Here is a 21,803-nt window from a genome sequence, read left to right as displayed (position 1 = left end):
ATGCAGCTCATGCACAATTATTTCCAGGTGGATTGTGCTCACTAAATCCTCTCATTGTTTTTAAAATGACCAAAACCATATTTTGCATATGTGAAGTTAAAATTTCAGTGCTAGAACACCTGATTTCACCAATTGTGCCATTATAACTTTAGTTCCAAATTTAATTTCCCTGTTAAATACAATGTTTAAATCATTCTGATCTCGACACTAATAATAATAATAATAATAATATACCACCCTTCAAAGATCACAAGGTGGTTTGCAGTGTTTCCCAACCTTGGGCCTCCAGCTGTTTTTGAACTACAATTCCCATCATCCCTGACCACTGGTCTTGCTAGCTAGGGATGATGGGAGTTGTAGTCCAAAAACAGCTGGAGGCCCAAGGTTGGGAAACACTGGTTTACAGTATAAAAACACAACACTTCACACGACAGCAAGTAATAACCCCAAATGATCTGCAATATAGAAGAACAAGTCTTGTTGAAGAACCAGAAGCATGGCTTCCTCAACAGTAAGTCTTGTCTAGCAAATATTTTAGAGGTGGGTGGGGCTTTTTTAGAGTGTCAGTGAACATATGAATGGGATGATCCAGAAGACACTTTATCCTTTGGCTTTCATAAAGCTTTTGACCAAGTCCCTCCTCAAAGGCTCCTGTGTAAGCTTAGTTATCATGGGTAGAGACTCTCTTATGGATTAGTAACTGGTAAAAGAACAGGAAGCAACAAATAGGAATAGATGGTAAGTTCTCTCAGTGGATGAATGTAAGAAGTGGGTTCACCCAAGGATGGGTTTTGGGACCTGTGCTTTTTGATTTCTTTGTAACTGATCTAGAATTAAAGATGAGCAGAGTGTGCTGGTGACATTGCTTCTCTCGCCCTCTTCCTGGCTCTGACTCCGCACCGGTTTCTGACCCCTCTGATCCTTATTTGATGTTCTGGATGGAATGTGACCTCTACGTACCTTGGATTACATATTTATTTCTGACCTGCTTGAATGGACAGCCCCCTTCCTAACACGTAGAACCTGACATCACAGAGTCTATCCCTACTGTGGCCCAACAATGACTTCCGCTGGCCATGGGCCAAGCTAGTCAGGGGTGAGATCTCAAAGGAAGAATCCTTTTTAAATAAAAAAATCCTGCAGACGGTGAAACCACTTGTTCCCCAAAACTGCTTTGCAAAGCAAGTGTGGATGGTGAAGAGGGGCACATATGTTTGTGTGCACTTGAGAAAAAAACAATAATGTGGATGCCTCTATGCAGGGCAGGAAGGGGAGAGACATGGACAGCAAGAGCACCTTGCTTTAAAAGAGAGGGGGAAAGAATCTGATTTGCGAGAAAATATTTTGTTTAAGGAGAGATTTATGCCTCTATTGGGTGCACTTCTTGAGGCAATTTAGAAGGAACATTACCTCACTACATACTTTGGGGGGCTGGATACCTATGATATTATCTCCCATTTAGTTATTTAAACATATTTACAAGCTAGCTAAGGGACGTGGGTGGCGCTGTGGGTTAAACCACAGAGCCTAGCACTTGCTGATCAGAAGGTCGGCGGTTCGAATCCCTGTGACGGGGTGAGCTCCTGTTGCTCGGTCCCTGCTCCTGCCCACCTAGCAGTTCGAAAGCACGTCAAAGTGCAAGTAGATAAATAGGTACCACTCCGGTGGGAAGGTAAACGGCGTTTCCATGCGCTGCTCTGGTTCTCCAGAAGCGGCTTAGTCCTGCTGGCCACATGAACCGGAAGTTGTACACCGGCTCCCTCGGCCAATAAAGCGAGATGAGCGCCGCAACCCCAGAGTCGGTCACAACTGGACCTAATGGTCAGGGGTTCCCTTTACCTTACAAGCTAGCTAAATCAACAACCCCATAAAAATCACTAGCCCCAAATAATATTTACTGGCTTACCTCAGCCACACAGGCTTAATTGTGACTTAAGAGCAACTGTTGAAAAATTGACACACGTCATTTGCTCAGCCAAGGGGAGTTGTGGTGGGTAGTTAGATTGCTACACTGTGTAGCATCACTTCATAGTCCTGCTTTTCCTTTCTGTAGGGTCGGTATTCCTCAAACTTGGGTTCCCAGCTGTTGTTGGACTACATCTCCCATCATCCTTGACCACTGGTCCTGCTAGCTAAGGATGATGGGAGCTGTAGTTCAACAGCAGCTGGGGGCCCAAGTTTCTTCAATTGTGTGTGGGGGGGGTCTCTAAATTATTGGCCGTCAGACTGAAAAAGGTAACTCTGCAGGCATGAACTATGTAGAAGTGAAGCTGGGCAAATATCAATGCAAAAGTTAAGACTGTTGCTAGACATTACTATGTAAGCCTCTGCTTAGTGACTTGTACCTCTCGGTTTTCCTTTTTTAATGTTACGTTCATTATACAACAAAAAAACCCAAAGAACCCACTTCTCTGCCTGAGTGTCTGAAAAACAATTCTTGCTCACTACAGGAAACCAAGTTCAATGGGATTTTCCCCCCATGTGCACGTGATTGTAGCTGCGGAGCCCAATTCACAAAGAATTGCTCCCAAGCATGCTCCCTTGAAACGAACTCTGTCCTGGCCAGATCCTTTTTATTTCAATGCAGCTCCTGCAAGAGACCTTCCCGCTGCATTGTGCCCATCAAACCCTCTAATTTGGTTTAAAACAAAAAAAACGGCAGCAACCCGGAGCCTGAAATATATTTCACATGCTCTCATTTACAGTTCCCTTGCCAGAACACTTGATTTCACAAGTTGTGCCAATCTCATCCTTGCTGCAACCTCGCTGGAAACTGGCCCTGAGTTAATCATTCTAATCCACAGTTACCTTTTCTCACTTTGATCCACATGTGATTTACAGGACACAAAACACAACCAGGGAGGACTGCAAGGACCCACGTCACAGCTGTTAGGTCAGCAGCCCAATCCTCAACAAGCTTGTAGTAAGAGCTGCTCAACAGTGGAATGGACCTCCTCGGAAGGTGATGGACTTTCCTTCCCTGCAGGTTTTGTAAGCAGAGGCTGAATCATAGAATGGGAAGGGAGCATGGGAGTCATCTATTCCAACCCGCTGCAATGCAGGAATCGTTTGCCCAACATGGGACTCGAACCCGAGTCTCATGCTTTACCAACAGAGTTGGGTGGCCATCTGTCATGTACAGTGGTACCTCGGGTTACATACGCTTCAGGTTACATATACTTCAGGTTACGGACTCCGCTAACCCAGAAATATTTCCTTGGGTTAAGAACTTTGCTTCAGGATGAGAACAGAAATCGTGCTCAGACGGCGCAGCGGCAGCAGGAGGCCCCATTAGCTAAAGTAGTGCTTCAGGTTAAGAACAGTTTCAGGTTAAGAACAGACCTCCAGAAGGAATTAAGTTCTTAACCCGAGGTACCACTGTATTACCGAGATTCCTGCGGGTTGGACTACATGACCCTAGTGTGCCCCTTTCCAAGCCTACGATTCTATGATTCCGTGACCCATCGATTTTTAGGAACCTGAGGTTGCCACTGCTGGACCCAGAGGGCCTTGCTTCCCAGGGTGGGGCTCTCCTAGCCAACTCCTAGACCCCCCCCCATAAAATATTTGGGGGGGGGCTGGGCCCATCCATTGCCATTCAAACAGTGTCATGTGATCAATTATGCGGGGCGGGGCTTACTTGCCCCCCCCCCAATATTTTATTCAAGTTGGCACCCTTGGAAGGGGCCGCGCAACGAAATCCTAAGCTTGTTGACTCGGCAGCCAGACCCGCTTCGTTTCGACGCGGTTTGCTCTGAAGGAAATGCGCTATAGGCTCGCAAGCCAAGTTCCCACTCTGGAGCCCCCTTCCAAATCCACTTCTAACCTGAGACGTGTTCTGACAAGGAGCTTTTTTGTTAAATAAATAAAAAAGCACACAAACCCGAAAGGCTCCTTCACGAGCGCAGCGCACAGCTGCCTCAAAACCGGCCGCAAACTTGCCCGTCGGTGGGTGGGTGTTAAGAAGAAGCCCCCCAAAAGCCCCCCTCCCAAGACACCCCCAGGTAAAAGCAGAGCCCCCCCCCCAAAGAAAGCGACACACTCTCACCCTCGCTCCGTCCCCCGCGCGCCTGCCAGGACCAGAATTTCTCACCGAGAAGAAGAAGACGCAGCAGCCGCGCGCTCCGGAGTGCGCAGCAGCGCCCGCAGGGAAACTTTTCCGCCGCTTCTCCAGCAACAGCCGCAGCGACGACGCGCAACTCGGCCGTCCGTCCGTCCGTCTACTCGCCCCGCGAAGACGCGCAGGTCCAGCCCACCGGCAGCGCCGCGCGCCGCGCGCCCAGGGCGAGCCCACCTGCCGGCCAGCCGCTTCCCCGCAGCCAAAGGCGCCCGGCCTCCTCCATGGCCAGCCCGCTATGACCTTGCCAGGTAGACGGGGCAGCCGCCGGGCTTCCCTCAGCTGCCGTCCGTCCCGTCCCGTCCGTCCGCCTCCGGAGAGAGAGAGAGGGCGTGAGGGGGCGACGGAGGGCTGCGCTGGAGAAAACCCGTCGGGGAAGCGCCAAGTCGGCGGAGTAGGGCGCGGAGGCGGCGGAGGCGCTGCAGTGGCGTCCAGGGCGCGCCGAGGGCTCTGGCGCTCCACCCTCGAGGGGGCGGAAGGCGGCCCGGGGTCGGCGAAGGAAGAGCGGGCGGAGCAGGGTTGGTTGGCGGGGCTTCGTCTTGGTAGCAGAAGTCCTGCTCTCAATACCCCCAGGTATGCCTTGCCGTATAGTTTTCCCAGTAGTGATGTATGGAAGTGAGAGCTGGACCATAAAGAAGGCTGATCGCCAAAGAATGGATGCTTTTGAATTCTGGTGCTGGAGGAGACTCTGGAGAGTCCCATGGACTGCAAGAAGATCCAACCTCTCCATTCTGAAGGAAATCAGCCCTGAGTGCTCACTGGAAGGACAGATCCTGAAGCTGAGGCTCCAAGACTTTGGCCACCTCATGAGAAGTGAAGACTCCCTGGAAAAAACCCTGATGTTGGGGGGAAAGGAGGGCACAAGGGGAAGGGGACGACAGAGGACGAGATGGTGGGACAGTGTTCTCAAAGCAACTAACATAAGTTTGACCAAACTGCGGGAGGCAGTGGATGATAGAAGTGCCTGGCATGCTCTGGTCCAGGGGGTCACGAAGACTCGGACACAACTAAATGACAAAACAAAAACAATGCCTTGCACGCGCCAGGTCATTCATGGATCTCTTCGCATGTGGTGGGCGCCATTTCTGAAACCAGGAAAAAAATAAGCCACACTGCAAGGTAGCCAAGGGGCTGGCCCAGGGGTCAGCAACCTTTTTCAGCCCTGGGCCAGTCCACCGTCCCTCAGACCATGTGGGGGAGCCGGACTATATTTTGAAAAATAAGAATGAACAAATTCCTATGCCCCACAAATAACCCAGAGATGCATTTTAAGTAAAAGCACACATTCTACTCATGTAAAAACACGCTGATTCCCAGATCATCCGTGGGCCGGATTGAGAAGGCAATGGGGCCCCATCTGGCCCACGGGCCTTAGGTTGCCTACCCCTGGGCTGGCCTCTCCATGTTATTCCAAATTCGAGGAGCTTCTGTGCGTTGAGAACTTTCCGAAATATCTCCTCTACCTTCATATATCCTAGGTAATGAGCAGTAGGAGAGCCATTTCCTTAAAGGCAGCTGGAGGCACCTGGCAGCCTTTCTGGACCTTGGGTCCCAGGATAATTCGTAGGGTTGGGAGGGACCTGAGGGTCATCTAGTCCAGTGTTTCCCAACCTTGGGCCTCCAGCTGTTTTTGGACTACAACTCCCATCATCCCTAGCTAGCAAGACCAGTGGTCAGGGATGATGGGAATTGTAGTTCAAAAACAGCTGGAGGCCCAAGGTTGGGAAACACTGATCTAGTCCAACCCCCTGCAATGCGGGAATCTCAGGTCGATCATCTCAGACAGGTAGAATCATAGAATCATAACATCTTGGAGTTAGAAGGCACCACTAGGGTCTTCTAGCCTAACCCAAGTCAGGAATCTTTTGCCCAATGTAGGGCTCGAACCATTGGCGGACCTTAAATTCAGCACCTTTTGCCTTCCATTCAAAATCTACTTAAGGATTCAGGGCACAGGTCCACAGAACAAAAACTGCATATAAATTGCATATGCTAATTTCGATCTACAGGTGCCTCTGGGGAAATAAGGTGGTGGATGGTGCACTCCCCTAAATCCACCTCTGCTCAAACCCATGACCCTGAGATTAAGAGCCTTGTGCTCTACCAGCTGAGCTGTTGTTGGACTGCAACTCCCACCATCCCTAACCACTAGCCCTGCTAGCTAGGGATGCTGAGTTGTAGTGCACCAAAAGCTGGGGACCCAGGGTCAAGAAGGGCGGGCTGAGGCCTGTGGCACTTTAAATGCTAACAGATTTATCATGGTATACAGTTCCGCAGCATATTGGGGAGAGCCAGCGTGGTGCCCTCCAGGTGATGCTAGACTCTCAACGTTCAAGAGCCCCAGCCAGCATCACCAGTGGCCAGGGATGATGAGGATCTTATTCCAACATCATGTGAAGGGCAGGTACCACATGGGTTACCCCTCAGTTAGGTCCACCACTGCATGAATGAAGTGTCTGCATACAGTCAATTAAAACGATGTTTTATACATAACACAGTTGTAGAGAAGTTGGTTGAGAGTTTAAGGTGCCACAGCACTGTCATTTTTGCTGCAACAGATGGGCACGAGTACTCCTCTGAAAACTCTTGCTGCTATCCCAGTTTTGCTATGTTAATCAGCACCCAGTGTGGAACAGGAAAGCACTGTCTCTGTCCAAGGCTTTATGTACAGAACACAACTTCTTGATTCAGCTGTTTCACACCAAATTGAGCCTTTGAAATCATTTCCCAATTTTCACATCAGCCATGGAGTATCCTGGGAGACTGAAATCTTCCCCCACTGGTTTCTTGATCTTGCCATTTCTGATGGCAGAGTTACTATGTCATTACATTATTTTGCATACACCTAGATCAGTTTGTCCTATATAGAAAGCAGGAGTGCAATGCCAGGAAGTGAAAGCATTTTGCCAAATTTGAAATATAAGCAAGTGAGGGAGCACATGGGCCACATCTGGCTTGTGGAAGATTTTCACCCAGCCTTTGAGCTGTCCCCTTTTCCCTAATCCATGACACTCCTAGACTGTTAGTATCATGACAGCCATACTGTCATAAGGAAGGGGGTTCAAAAATCTACACCTAAGCCTTCATTGGAATAATGCAAGATTCAGCTCCCATGACTTAATCTTAGGTATATTTTCTGATATTTTCTTGAGCAAAAAATTTAGTGCAATCAGATCTAAATTGACAGTTTATTTTGCCCTGCACAGCTGTGTTACCAAGACTGAGCTTGAGAACAGCCCTTTCTTTAAAACCATCTGAGAATAAACATCTTACAATTCAGGGGCAGTATTAAGGGGTGGCCCAGGGGGCCTGAGTCCATTGTTGTTTGTTGCAGATACTGGATCCCTTCCCACTTAAAGGTAAAGGACCCCTGACAGTTAAGTCCAGTCATGGATGACACTGGGGTTGTGGCGCTCATCTCGCTTTAGTGGCCGAGGGAGCCGACATTTGTCCACAGACAGTTTTTCCGGGACATGTGGCCAGCATGACTAAGCCGCTCCTGGTGAAACCAGAGCAGCGCACAGAAACGCTGTTTACCGAAGCGGTACCTATTTATCTACTTGCACTTTGATGTGCTTTCGAACTGCTAGGTTGGCAGGAGCTGGGACCGAGCAATGGGAGCTCACCCCATCGCGGGGATTCGAACCACCGACCTTCCAATCAGCAAGCCCTAGGCTCAGTGGTTTAGACCACAGTGCCGCCCTTTAATTTTATAGGAGAAGGAAAGCTCTGAGCCTAAACCTCCGCTGCCTTAACAGTTATACTAATCCGTTAGAAAGGCTTCGGGAGTAATCCCTGAGGAACAGTCCCTACCCGCTGCCTTGCAGGACACCTTCAAGAAAAGGCAAGGCTAAGGAGTAAACCTTGCACAAATGCAGAGAGGAGTCCCTCAGGCAGTTGGATGTTCCCTTGTGTGCCTCCTTCCTGTAACAGCTGCAGCCAAGTTGGTGCCAAACGTATTGCTCTGATTTCCTTTGGACCACATCAGTGAGGCCAAGGTGGGGGTGGGGGAGTCTTGTTGTCTGGGCATGGCTTGCACCCCGGAGAGAGCTGGGCACACTGCAAAATGTAGCCATTCACATCTCATTTTCCCAGAGGCACCTACACATATAAATGAGTATATGCGGATTGTATGCAAATTTGGCTCTCTGCCTGGAATCCTTTATGTACTGTGCAACACTCCTGCCTTAAATAAAATCTAGTAAGTTATCTCAGTGGGGAAAACTGTTATGTACTGAGTTGAATAGGATCCAAACTGCAGCAGTCTGATTGGTCCTAGAACAATAGGATCCAAATTGCAGCAGTCTGATTGGTCCTAGAACAATAGGATTCAGAATGCAGCAGTCTGATTGGTCCTAGAACAATGCAGCAATATGATTGGTTGGCAGGAACCACCCAATCATGCTCCAGATATAAGTGAATCCACAACCTGATTGGCTTACAGTAGAATTCCAGAATTAGCCAATCATGTGCAGCCCATTGTGTAAATAATGTATATAAAGCAGATACTTTGAGGGGACATTCATTCATTCCTCCTCACCACTATGAGCTGAATAAAGAGCATGAAATCACTTTGCGACTCTGAGTATATTTCACTGGCGACGAGGATGGGATCCCGCTGAGCTGACTGCCACGCACAGCACCGCAGCACCGCCACCTGCCGCACCGCTGCCTCGCACCGTGTATCCAGGCTTCAGCTCCGGGACACAAGGAACTCAGAATGGCAACCGACAGCAGCTTCTCGCCGTTCAACCCAGCAACGGGAGACTGGGAAGCGTACGCCTCCCGTTTTACCTTCCTACTAGAAGCCAAAGGGGTCACCGATGAAGAAGACGCCAAGAAGAGGGCGATATTCTTCAGCGTCTACGGAGAGGAGACATTTGAAATCGCCCGGGCTCTCCTTGCGCCTGAAGACGTCGCTACTGTTCCATACAAAACAATAATGGAACAGCTCAAGGGGCACTTTTCGCCACAGCCCTCAGTGGTGGCTCGTCGAAATGCCTTCTACGCAAAGCGGCAAGCCCCTGGGGAAACCATAACTGGGTTTGTGACCTCTCTCCGCCAAGCCGCCCGGTTCTGCAACTTCTCAGAGCTGGAGAACATGCTTCGGGTCGGGACCGCCTCGTCGGTGGCCTGAAGGATGAGAAGCTGCAACGACGCCTCTACGCTAAGAAGGACCTAACGCTCCAGGTCGCTCTGGAGGAGACCCTGGCAACGGAAGCTGCCAAGAGGTCGACACAAGAGGCACGGCCGAGCCTGCCATCCCAACCGAGGGTTCACCACGAAGACCTCACCGACGACTCAGGATCTGACAGGGAGGAAGTGCACCGAGTACAGCAGCACACTCAAGCAGCCCACATACCACAGCTGCCTCGACGAGAAGGAGGGAACTGCGCAAGCTGCGGGGAAAGTCATGAGAGGAGGACCTGCCGTTTCCGCAACGTAGAGTGCAGGCAGTGCAGAAAAATGGGACACATCGCCCGGGTGTGTCGGGCTCGGCCCACCCGACGCCAGGCATCAGATGACCAATCCAAGAGCCCCAGGTCCCGGGGCCCAACGCACCAAGGCAACTCGACGGAGCTCACGGACGTCCAGGTATACCAGTTGCCCTACCCCAACATAGAGAAAATTTATGTAGAGGTACGGATAGAGGGGGCCCCATGCCGCATGGAGCTTGACACGGGTTCAAATCTATCCATAATCTCGGCAAGGACCTTAAGGAAACTGTGTCCTACTGGGGGTCCCAAACTCAGGCCGGCCCCATTCACCCTCCGGGACTTCCAGAAACGTAAGGTCCCCACAATGGGGGTGGGGACCTTCAGGGTGCAATACCGAGGGCGGACGCGGCAACTGGACTTGCTTGTGGTCAAGGGCCCCTACATTAGCTTACTGGGATTGGCATGGTTTGGACCACTGGGGCTAGCCATCACCGGGGTGAACCACACTACCTTACAAGTGGACGTGGATGCCATATGCAAGGAATTTCCAGAGGTTTTCGATGGGAAATTGGGACAGTATACGGGTCCCCCCCCCCATTGCTCTACAGCTTGACCCCGCAGTACGACCGGTCAGGCTAAAGGCCCGCCGGGTCCCATTCGCCCTGAAACCCCGTATAGACGAGGAATTGGACCGGCTTGTGGAGCAAGGAGTGCTGGAGCCGGTGCCTAATGCCCCCTGGGAAACCCCAATCGTCACACCCGTCAAGCCTAATGGTTCAGTCCGCATCTGCGCAGACTACAAATGTACCATAAACAAGGCCCTCACGGCCCATGCATACCCAGTGCCAGTGGTCAGCCATGTCCTTGCCACCCTGGCTGGGTCGAAAATTTTTGGCAAGCTGGACTTGGCCCAAGCATATCAACAGCTTCCAGTAGATGAGGCCACAGCAGAGGCACAGACAATTGTGACGCACAGAGGAGCGTTCAGGGTAAAGCGGCTGCAATTCGGTGTCAGTGTGGCACCAGGCATATTCCAGAATCTAATGGGCTCGCTCCTTAAAGGGATTCCTGGCGTCACCCCCTTCTTCGATGATGTGTTGATTGCCAGGCCCACACCAGAGGAGTTTGAGGACCGCCTCCGCACCGTTCTGCACCGTTTCCAGATGGCGGGTCTCAAGGTGAAGCGGGAAAAATGTCTACTAGGAGTGCCTCAGGTGGACTTTCTGGGATTTATGGTGGACGCAGAAGGGGTCCACCCAACTGGGGACAAGGTACGGGCCATTTGTGATGCCCCAGCACCCAAGAGCAAGACTGAACTTCAGGCCTTCTTGGGACTATTGAACTTTTACCATTCCTTCCTCCCCCACAAAGCGGCGGTAGCGGAGCCCCTACACAGACTCCTGGACAAGCCGGCCCCTTGGGTGTGGGGCCAGCGCCAGGAGGCTGCATTCCAGGCAGTCAAGGACCTGCTTGTCTCAAACTCGGTCTTGGCACACTTCGACGAGAGGCTGCCGGTGGTGCTAGCATGCGACGCCTCGCCCTATGGCATGGGCGCTGTCCTGGGACACCAACTCCCGGATGGGAGAGAGGTACCGGTAGCATACTTTTCCCAGACACTCAACACAACCGAGCGGAACTACTCGCAAATAGACAAGGAGGGGCTCGCAATCGTGAAGGGAGTAAAAAAATTCCATTATTTCTTGTACGGGCGGCCCTTCACCGTGGCGACTGACCACAAGCCGTTGCTTGGCTTGTTTGCTCCCGAAAAGCAGACCCCCCAAGTGCTGTCTCCTCGTGTCCTCAGGTGGTCAATTTTCCTTGCCAGCTACCAGTATGCACTGATTCACCGCCCGGGGAAGGCGATGGGCCATGCGGACACCCTCAGCAGGCTACCACTACCAGAAACAGGCCCCGACCCAGCACCTGCACAAGAGGTTATGAGCCTGGAGCTGCTTCCTGACCGCCCCATTCAGGCACAAGAAGTTGCACACCATTCCAAGAAAGATAGGGTCATCTCCCGGGTCCTGGACTGGGTGTGGAGGGGATGGCCCAGCAGCAGTCCTGGGCCAGAATTCGCTGGCTACACAACCCGCAAACATGAACTGTCGGCCCACAAGGGGTGCCTGTTATGGGGCAGCAGGGTCGTTGTTCCCCAGCCGCTCCGCAAAAGGGTCCTCAAAGCCCTACACGAGACACACCCAGGGGTAGTAAGAATGAAGGCCCTGGCCAGGAGTTATGTGTGGTGGCCAGGGATCGACGGAGAGATAGAGGCCTGGGTCAAACACTGCCAGGCCTGCCAAGAATCCCGCCCAGATCCCCCAAGGGCCCCAGTCCAGTCCTGGGAGTCCGCCCGAGCACCATGGTCACGCCTGCATGTGGACTTCGCTGGCCCCTTTCAGGGGAAAACATTCTTCATAGTGGTGGACTCCTACACCAAATGGCTGGAAGTTGCACTGGTACCGTCCACTTCTACATCCGCAGCTATCCAGGTACTACACAGGCTCTTTGCAACCCACGGGCTCCCTGACACTCTCGTCTCAGACAATGGGACTGCATTTACGTCAGGAGAATTCCAAACCTTCACAGCGCAGAACGCCATCCGCCACATCCGTTCGGCGCCATTCCACCCTGCCACCAATGGCCAAGCAGAACGCATGGTGCGGACCACCAAGGACACCCTTCGCCGCATGACGCAAGGGGATTGGGAGTACCGCCTTGCCACATTCCTCCTAGCACAGCACAGCACCCCCAGCTCAACAACTGGCTGGAGCCCCGCTGAACTACTAATGGGTCGGCGCCTTGCAATCAGATTGGACCGCCTTCACCCCGATAGAGCTCAGGATGAGGTAGTGGTGGGGGAAGGCAGGAACCCCCGGACCTTCAAGGCCCAGGACCCAGTGTACGCAAAGAATTTTGGGGCAGGCCCAGCATGGGTACCTGCCACAGTCACCAGGGTCACTGGCCCCGTGTCGTACGAGGTGCTAATGGATGGGGGGGCAATGCTGGCGCCGCCACTGCGACCAGATACGGTGACGATTCCCGGGAGAAAACCAGGAGGAGGAAAGGTCAGAGGAGTCCCAAGGGAACAGCGGGGCAGTGAGGCCCATAGAGCAGGAGGGGGCAGCAGGAGAGGCAGAATCAGTAAATACAGAGAGGACCTGCGAGGCCGAAAGGACACCGGAGCCAGAACCACGACTGAGCGAGCCGGTTGCGCCAGACCAAACAGGCCCATCACAGCCAGCATCCTTGGAACACGAGCCAGAACCTGAACCCCGGACCAGGGAACACCCCAGGCCACAACGCACACGTAGGCCGCCGGCGTACCTCGAGGACTATGAATGCGACCTCCCGGGCAGGACTGGAACTTAGAGGGGAGGGGTGTTATGTACTGAGTTGAATAGGATCCAAACTGCAGCAGTCTGATTGGTCCTAGAACAATAGGATCCAAATTGCAGCAGTCTGATTGGTCCTAGAACAATAGGATCCAAATTGCAGCAGTCTGATTGGTCCTAGAACAATGCAGCAATATGATTGGTTGGCAGGAACCACCCAATCATGCTCCAGATATAAGTGAATCCACAACCTGATTGGCTTACAGTAGAATTCCAGAATTAGCCAATCATGTGCAGCCCATTGTGTAAATAATGTATATAAAGCAGATACTTTGAGGGGACATTCATTCATTCCTCCTCACCACTATGAGCTGAATAAAGAGCATGAAATCACTTTGCGACTCTGAGTATATTTCAAAAACTAAACATAGGAATGAACAGAAACACTGAAATCAGGGATATTAACTGTGCTCTTAACCTGTAAGTCAACATCTCCCTCTGCTGACTTTTGGATGCCTTCAACTATTTTTTTAACATTCTTAACCCTAAGCCCACAATGCTTTTCTTTAATTCTGGACGACTTGTATTGCAAAGCCTCACAGTTACAATCTGCCATAAAAAATAGAATCATAGAACTGTAGAATTGGAAGGGACCCCAAAGGCCATCTATTCCAACCCTCTGCCATGACAAGAAAACTTATCTCTTTGAACATAGCGGGACTTAATTCCAAGTAAACAGGCATTGGGTTGTACTGTAAACTTTCTAATTCTGCAGCAGCAGTTCCAATCATATTCTAGTGCTCACAAATGCATTCTAATAGTGAAGCAGATACAAACTTATTATGACAGTGAGTTTTTAATGAACTGTGTTTGTTGACCTGGAAACACCATTGTCTTATGTTTTGAGCTTTGAAGTACAATGGCAACTGAGTTCCTGCCGGCATTAGGAGTGGGTAGATGCAGATTGTGAGGTTACAAATTTCCTGTTCCTAGACTATATGGAGAAGCTTCTCAGGAGAAGGACATTCTTCCTTTCTACTCTCCAGAATGCCCAATCCCCTGGCTTCTATATAGAAATAGTGCTCTGATTTGTGGCTGAAGCTAGCCATCAACTTGAGCCCTAGCACTATATAGTTCGGTGGAGGAAATTTTTCGGACAGGAAGATGTGTGTGTGTGTATATATATATATATATTCCTTCCTTGTTTCTGAAACATTCCCCTTGCCAACAAACAATGCTACTACATGGTACATGGCTCTTTTCTGGGATGGTTGGAAATCTGAATCAGAGTAATCTTTTTAGGTCATTGGAATACACTGGACAACTTTATTGCAGGTCTGAATTCAATTTCGGATGGTCCAGTCATTACTGATTTCACAACAAAACTTGCCTACCCCCAAATGAGGGAGTTGTTTCTTGTGCCCCACGGAGTATAAGTACATTAAGTTCGGCATTAAAAGAAACTAACAAGGAATGAGCATGCTTTTTGGCTTCCCAAAGCCATGAAATACTGAGGGTTGTGCTTGTGGGGAGGGCAAAAAGAGGAGGAGGTGACTAGCCAGCATGAAGCCTTAGTAGCATATAATAACCTAGAATAGGTTAAAAAGGATCGGGGGGGGGAGGGGGAAATACTTCCCTTTCCTAAACTTCAGAAACCTCCCTCATCCGTCTGTTTCAAGAGACAATGGAGTGTGCCTCACGGGTTGAACTAAAGTCACTGTGTTAGCAGCACCGAAGTGACTTCACTCAGGTACAAGCCTGGGCAGTCTGGAGGTCCTGGGCTGCCCAGAGGCCAAGACCCCCCTCCCAAGCCTTGTTGTTGTTGTTGTTGTTGTTGTTTAGTTATTTAGTGGTGTCTGCCTCTTAGTGACCCCCTGCACCAGAGAATGCCAGGCACTCCTGTCTTCCACTGCCTCCCTGGTAGCTTCGAGAACACTGTCCCACCATCTCGTTCTCTGTCGTCCCCTTCTCCTTGTGCCCTCCATCTTTCCCAACACCAGGGTCTTTTCCAAGGAGTCTTCTCTTCTCATGAGGTGGCCAAAGTCTTGGAGCCTCAGCTTCAGGATCTGTCATTCCAGTGAGCACTCAGTGCTGATTTCCTTCAGAATGGATAGGTTTGATCTTTTTGCAGTCCATGGGACTTTTCGGCATCAATTCTTCGGCGATCAGCCTTCTTTATGGTCCAGCTCTCACTTCCATACATCACTACTGGGAAAACCAGAGCTTGAACTATATGGACCTTTGTTGGCAAGGTGATGTCTCTGCTTTTTAAGCTAGGCACCAAATGGCTCCTTAAACCAGGTTTGCTGTTGCGAAATCGGAATGCCTAGTTGCCATTTTGGGGCCGGATGGCTTGAAAGTTGTATTTTTCAGTACAGCTTTTTGGTTGCTGAAATTCATTCTGTATGGATAAAATATGATGAATAGAATTCTGGAGGATGTGTTGCTAGTGTGTGGAAACAGTCAAGATCCAAGGATCTGCTGGCATGCACCTCCAGTTGGTGGAGACATCAGGCGCCATCCTGGCACCTGGGCTTCTTCACTTGGTTGCAAGTGGCCGATTGCAAGGTGCACGATGTGCCTGGTGAATTTCCAACGCTGGTCATAGTAGATAGCTTAATGAAGAGGCCAACCCAGTGTGCATTGGCCATGAAGAAGGCAGATTCCAGACTAGGGATCCTTGGGAAATGAATTGAAAAATGTAACTGCCAATATCATAATGCCATTATACAAATCTATGGTGTGAACTCAGCTCAGTTGGTAGAGCATGAGACTCTTCATCTCAGGGCTGTGGGTTCAAGACCCATATTGGGTGAAAGATTCCTGTATTATAGGGGGTTAGACTAGATGACCCTCATGGTCCCTTCCAACTCTACAATTCTATGATTCTGTGAATGCATTTGGAATACTGTACAGTGGTACCTCGGGTTAAGTACTTAATTTGTTCTGGAGGTCTGTTCTTAACTGTACTTAACCTGAAGCACCACTTTAGCTAATGGGGCCTCCTGCTGCCGCCACGCCACCGGAGCACGATTTCTGTTCTCATCCTGAAGCAAAGTTCTTAACCCGAGGTACTATTTCTGAGTTAGCGGAGTCTGTAACCTGAAGCGTATGTAACCTGAGGTACCACTGTATACAGTTCTGGTCACCTCAAGAAGGATATTGCAAAGTTGAGAAAGGTTCAGAAAAGGGCAACCAAAATGATCAAGCGGGTGACCTATTAAAGAAAGGTTGCAGGTTTTGGAACTTGTGAGTTTAGATAAAAAGCAGGTAAGAAACAACATGATAGTAGTTTATGAAATTATGCATGGAGAAAATGGAGAGAGAAGAGGTGTTTTCTGTCTCTCATAACACGAGAGCTCATGGACCTGCAGTGAAACTGAACGTGTGAGGATTCAGGACAGATAGAAGAAAGGACTTCTTCATGCAGGAGATAGCTAAACTATGCTTCTGCATACCAGTTGCTGGGAAGAGCGCAGAGTGCTCTGGTGCTTTGAATCCTGCTTGCAGGTTTCAGAAAGACAGCTGGTTGGCCACTGTGAGAACAGTAAAAAGGTGAAGGGACCTCTGACCATTCAGTCCAGTCGTGACTGACCCTGGGGTTGCGGCGCTCATCTCGCTTTATTGGCTGAGGGAGCCGGTGTACAGCTTCCGGGTCATGTGGCCAGCATGACTAAGCCGCTTCTGGCAAACCAGAGCAGCGCATGGAAACGCCGTTTACCTTCCCGCTGGAGCGGTACCTATTTATCTACTTGCACTTTGACGTGCTTTCGAACTGCTAGGCTGGCAGGAGCAGGGACCGAGCTCACCCTGTCGCGGGGATTCAAACCGCCGACCTTCTGATTGGCAAGCCCTAGGCTCTTTGGTTTAACCCACAGCACCACCTGCGTCCCGTGAGAACAGTATGCTGGACTAGATGGGCCATTGGCCACATTCTTACTTGAGGAGGAAGTGCCGAGGAATAAGTTTATATTCTGCCTCTCTCTCACCTTGGGACCCAAGGCAGCTTACATGTGGTTCCCAGACCATCATCTATCCAGGCACCAACCATACCTTGACCTGCTCAACTTCAGTAAGGTGGTGGTCTCTTGGTCTTCAGACCACACTTTAGAAATGTGTGTCCATAGGAGGGTATTGCCAGGGTGGTGAGGGGTCTGGGAACCATGTCCTCTGAGGAAGTGGAGGGGCAACATCTCTAGGCCTCCACCATCTATTTTATGGAAAGTGATCATGTGATCAGCCTGCTCTCAAGGCAGCTTGCAGTTGAGTTCAGTAGACAACTCAAAAGCATCCATTCTTCGGCGATCAGCTTTCTTTATGGTCCAGCTCTCACTTCCATACATCACTACTGGGAAACCCATAGCTTGAACTATACGGACCTTTGTTGGCAAGGTGATGTTTCAGCCTTGCTGATGTCCAAAGGAAAGCAGAGCCATACATTTGGCACCAGCTTGGCTGCAGGAGTTGCTGGAAGGAGGTATACAAGGCACCATCCAGCCTTTTTAGGGACCTCAAAGCATCAGAGGTTTAGGATCAGAGTTTTCCTTTTCCTAGATCAGGGGTCTGCAACCCGCGGCTCCGGAGCCGCATGTGGCTCTTTTACACCTTTGCCGCGGCTCCGGGGCGGATACTAGCGAGGGGAGGAGGCGCATTGTGCACCCTGACACTCCCCACTGTGACGGGCGCTGTACTGGCTGTGATGTCGCATGGGGGCGGTGCGTGCGTTAGTCACGCACTGTCCCGACGTCACCTTCCCACCCGCTGTCAGATCGCGGCTCTGGAGATATATTTGTTTTAAATGTCGCAATGGTTTTGCGGCTCCCAGTTTTTTTTCTTCTTCGGAAATGGGTCCAAGTGGCTCTTTTTGTCTTAAAGGTTGCAGACCCCTGTCCTAGATGGACTACCTTCCCAGGTTGATGAGCCCCATCTGCCCCTCACTTCCCTCCAGAGCACGTGCAGAAATCTCCTTCTTGACCATTGGAACCACTATTGGTCTCTTCCACTGAATCTGCCAGAGTCTGTCTTCTCATACAGGGGTAGTCTCTAACTCACTGAGGGTTTGAGACTCATCGGCTACCCTTACCTGGTTTAGCTGACCAGTCGAAGCTGTTCCAGGGGTGGGGTCACTGTGACAAGCTTCTAGGAGCCACAGGTGAGAGTTGAGTGCAGGGTCAGGACCAAAGGTGGACAAACTACCTCACGATGTGTCCCCCACCAAAGTTACTACCCTCCCCTAACACCCCACTATACACCTCCCCCAATACACAGCAACAAAGGGATACATTTGTGGGTTGCAAGCGCGGGTTGCAATTCGGCCCTTCTGTGCTTGCGCATAGTACGATTTAGTGCTTCTGCGCATGTGTGGCCGCCGAAACCCGGAAGTAACCCGTTCCGGTAGTTTTGGGTTTCGGCGGGACCGTAACCCGAAAAAATGCAACCTGAAGCGCCTGGAACCCGAGGTATGACTGTAGTCCGCTTTCACTTTGGCCTCTTGGAAAGAATAAAAAGTACTGTACCGGTATATGGAAATAGAAAGTTCATATAATGTATCATTCTGAACCTCTGGTGTTGAGTTACTTTGCAGAGCACAGAGATCCGGGGAGAGAGAAGGACCCCATTATCCACTTAGGTAATTTCTTGGTTTACATGTGAAAAGCCATTTTAAAATTCCCCCTGGTGTAGAAGTGAGAGCTCCATGAATGGAGAAATGCTAGATTTTACTGTACCAGTATGTTCCTCCACATAGGGACACAGGTGGTGCTGTGGGTTAAACCACAGAGCCTAGGACTTGCTGATCAGAAGATTGGCGGTTCGAATCCCCGTGAGGGGGTGAGCTCCCGTTGCTCAGTCCCTGCTCCTGCCAACCTAGCAGCTCGAAAGCATGTCAAAGTGCAAGTAGATAAATAGGTACTGCTCTGGCGGGAAGGTAAAAGGCGTTTCCGTGCGCTGCTCTGGTTCGCTAGAAGTGGCTTAGTCCTGCTGGCCACATGACCCAGAAGCTGTACGCCGGCTCCCTCGGCCAATAAAGCGAGATGAGCGTCACAACTCCAGAGTCGCCCACGACTGACCTAATGGTCAGGGGTCCCTTTACCTTTACCTATGTTCCTCCACCTTGACTCCCCCACCCAACGAACAAGGAAAAAGGGGCATTCCTGACTTTTCTAGCTCAGGAAATGTGGAGGGGGGTGTTTTTCAAATATTTTAAAAAAACAGACTGCAAATTGCAACGCCAGTACAGCTCATTACCACAGCCTCACAATGTAGCAAAGAATGCATATTGCAGATGTAGGCTAAGGCTGGTATACAACAGTGCAGTGCAAGCCTCATTGCAAACCGAAGGTCAGGCTGAAGTTGAAAGAAAGGAGTATACAACCATCCGTACTATATAGTCCAGTCTTAGCACTGTCGATCAGAGTGGGGTCTGAATTGGGGTTTGCATTTTTTACCCCAAACCCCTCAACAAAACACTCCTAACACTCAATTGAATGGAGAAGCCTTGTGCTTCGTTGACTTGCATGCAACCATGTTACAGCACTGTAAAATGCAAAAACAAAAAACTCAAAGAGAAGGAACTTCTGTTTTTCCTGGTACAGTACATTGAACTGCTGGAAAGATAGGCTGCTATCAAATCACACATTCACTAAAATCCCAATTTTCTCCCTTGATTTCCATAGACAGCTTTCACTCCCCTGCAGTTGGGGGGAAAATTGTATTGAAACCGGAAATCATCCCTATTTCTCAGTCTGTAATGACAAATCTATGGTGTAGACAACAGGAAGTACAGGTGTCTGGAAACTATAGACTTGAGAATATGTGTAGAGGAAATCACTAAACATGCAGCTAAGAGTCAAAAGACTGCTCTTTCAGGAATTTATCCCTCCCAGCCTGCACTATGGTGATATTATTTGTTAATGTAGTCACTGAAAAATCATTTTTAAAGAAACTATCAATACTTGAATTATTTCCTGCACTGTTTATCTGTGCTGTTGTATATTTAATAATATGTAGCCGACAGTTCTAAACTGGCAATTAACTGGTTGTCTATCAGTATCTACCTCACCAGATACTGTGGAGAAGATAATAGAGGTCAGCTGTGATAACACACACAGAAAATCTATAGTGAGACGGTAAAACACTGGAATACATAGCCATCTCAGCCACAGGTGCCTCTCCCCAATGCAATATGTGGACGGTGTGTGTGTGTGTGTGTGTGTGTGTGTTTGCTCGTTTGTTAAGCTGAAATCTAAAACACTAAAATAAAACTCTCAGAAACTTAGACGCGAGTAACAAATAAGCCAAGGAAGCAATTTCTTTTTTCCCCAATTTTTTTTAATGGTTTTCACAATATTATAAACAAACAAACATATAAGACAAACAAACATAAATCATAGCCTTATTGAAAATTACACTTATTAACTTTGTTAAGTGACTTCCCCGCTTCCCCTTGGTTGAATTTCATTGCATGTCCTTTTAACGGTTTCCCAAATCACAGTTCTTATAAAATTTAACTTCACCTTATGAAATTAAACATATTAATTCATCACTTAACATAAATAAAATCCTAAGCCAATTAAGTATCTGCAAGCTGTTTTCAGTTAATTTAACTTAACATATTTAACTAAATAGTCATTAAATTTAATCCACTCTTCCTGATACTCCCCCTCCTTCTGGTTGCGGACTCTTCCGGTTCGGTCGGCTAGCTCCGAAAAATCCATCATCTTCACCGGCCATTCTTCTATCCAAGGAAGCAATTTCTTTGCTGCTATGCTTTGTTTAGAGCTAGACGGAATCACATATAGAATGACAGAACTGTAGAGTTGGAAGGGACCCACCAGGGTGATTAGTGCAACTCCCTGCCACGCATGAAACTCAGCCAGAGCATCCATGGCAGGTGGCCATCCAAACTCTGCCCAAAAACCTGCAAGGAAGGACAGGGCACCACTTCCCATGGGAGCTCGTTTCACTGCTGAATAGCTCTTATGGTCAGAAAGTTCTTCCTGATGTTTAGTTGGCATCTCCTTTCTAGCAACTTAAATCTACTGGTTTGGGTCCTGTCCTCCAGAGCAAGAGAAAACAAGCTTGCTTCATCTTCCATTTGACACCCTTTAGATCAGGGGTAGGCAACCTAAGGCCCGGGGGCCGGATCTGGCCCAATCGCCTTCTCAATCTGGCCCACAGACAGTCCGGAAATCAGCATGTTTTTACATGAGTAGAATGTGTCCTTTTATTTGAAATGCATCTCTGGGTTATTTGTGGGGCATAGGAATTCATTCATTCCCCTCCCCTCCTGCCAAAATACCGTATTATTTGCTCTATAAGACTCACTTTTTCCCTCCTAAAAAGTAAGGGGAAATGTGTGTGCATCTTATGGAGCGAATGCAGGCTGCACAGCTACCCCAGAAGCCAGAACAGCAAGAGGGATCGCTGCTTTCGCTGCACAGCGATCCCTCTTGTTGTTCTGGCTTCTGAGATTCAGAATATATTTTTTCTTTTTTTCCTCCTCCAAAAACTAGGTGCGTCTTATGCTCTGATGCATAATATAGAGCACCAAACTTTAAGATGGATATTGGCAAGCTGAAATGTGGGCAGAGGAGGGCAACCAAGATGATAAAGGGTTTGGATGCCGAGCTTTATGAGGAACAATCATCTTGGTTGCCCTCCTCTGCCCACATTTCAGCTTGCCAATATCCATCTTAAAGTTTGGTGCCCAGAACTGGACACAGTATTCCAGGTGTGGTCTGACCAAGGCTTTTACTTCCCTTGATCTTGACATTAAACTTCTGTTGATGCTGGCTAGAATAACTTTAGCTTTTAAAATTAAATTGATATACTGCCCTTCATTCGAAGATCCCAGGGCAGCCATGGGTCATATCTAGGAGTTGGCAAGGCTGGCCCTTGCGAAGGGCCCAGGCCCAG

The 21,803-nt window shown here is 49.4% G+C and overlaps 1 protein-coding gene and 1 long non-coding RNA gene across 2 annotated transcripts in view; one reads left to right on the top strand and one right to left on the bottom strand.

The window, feature by feature from the left end:
* The window catches only part of CASR (calcium sensing receptor), a 50,808-nt gene extending 46,234 nt beyond the window's left edge, over positions 1-4,574 (bottom strand). The window contains exon 1 of the mRNA XM_083718551.1: positions 4,049-4,574. The gene's annotated coding sequence lies outside the window, so the exon portion shown is untranslated. The remainder of the gene's footprint in view (positions 1-4,048) is intronic.
* The window catches only part of LOC310835334, a 364,886-nt gene that overhangs the window by 176,893 nt on the left and 166,190 nt on the right, over positions 1-21,803 (top strand). The window lies entirely within an intron of this gene.

Source organism: Podarcis gaigeae (assembly GCF_964106915.1).
Source record: "Podarcis gaigeae genome assembly, chromosome: 17".
In the NCBI taxonomy this organism is placed as follows: domain Eukaryota; kingdom Metazoa; phylum Chordata; class Lepidosauria; order Squamata; family Lacertidae; genus Podarcis; species Podarcis gaigeae.
Note: the sequence above shows the minus strand (reverse complement) of the source record. Positions and strands in the feature narration are given on the sequence as shown.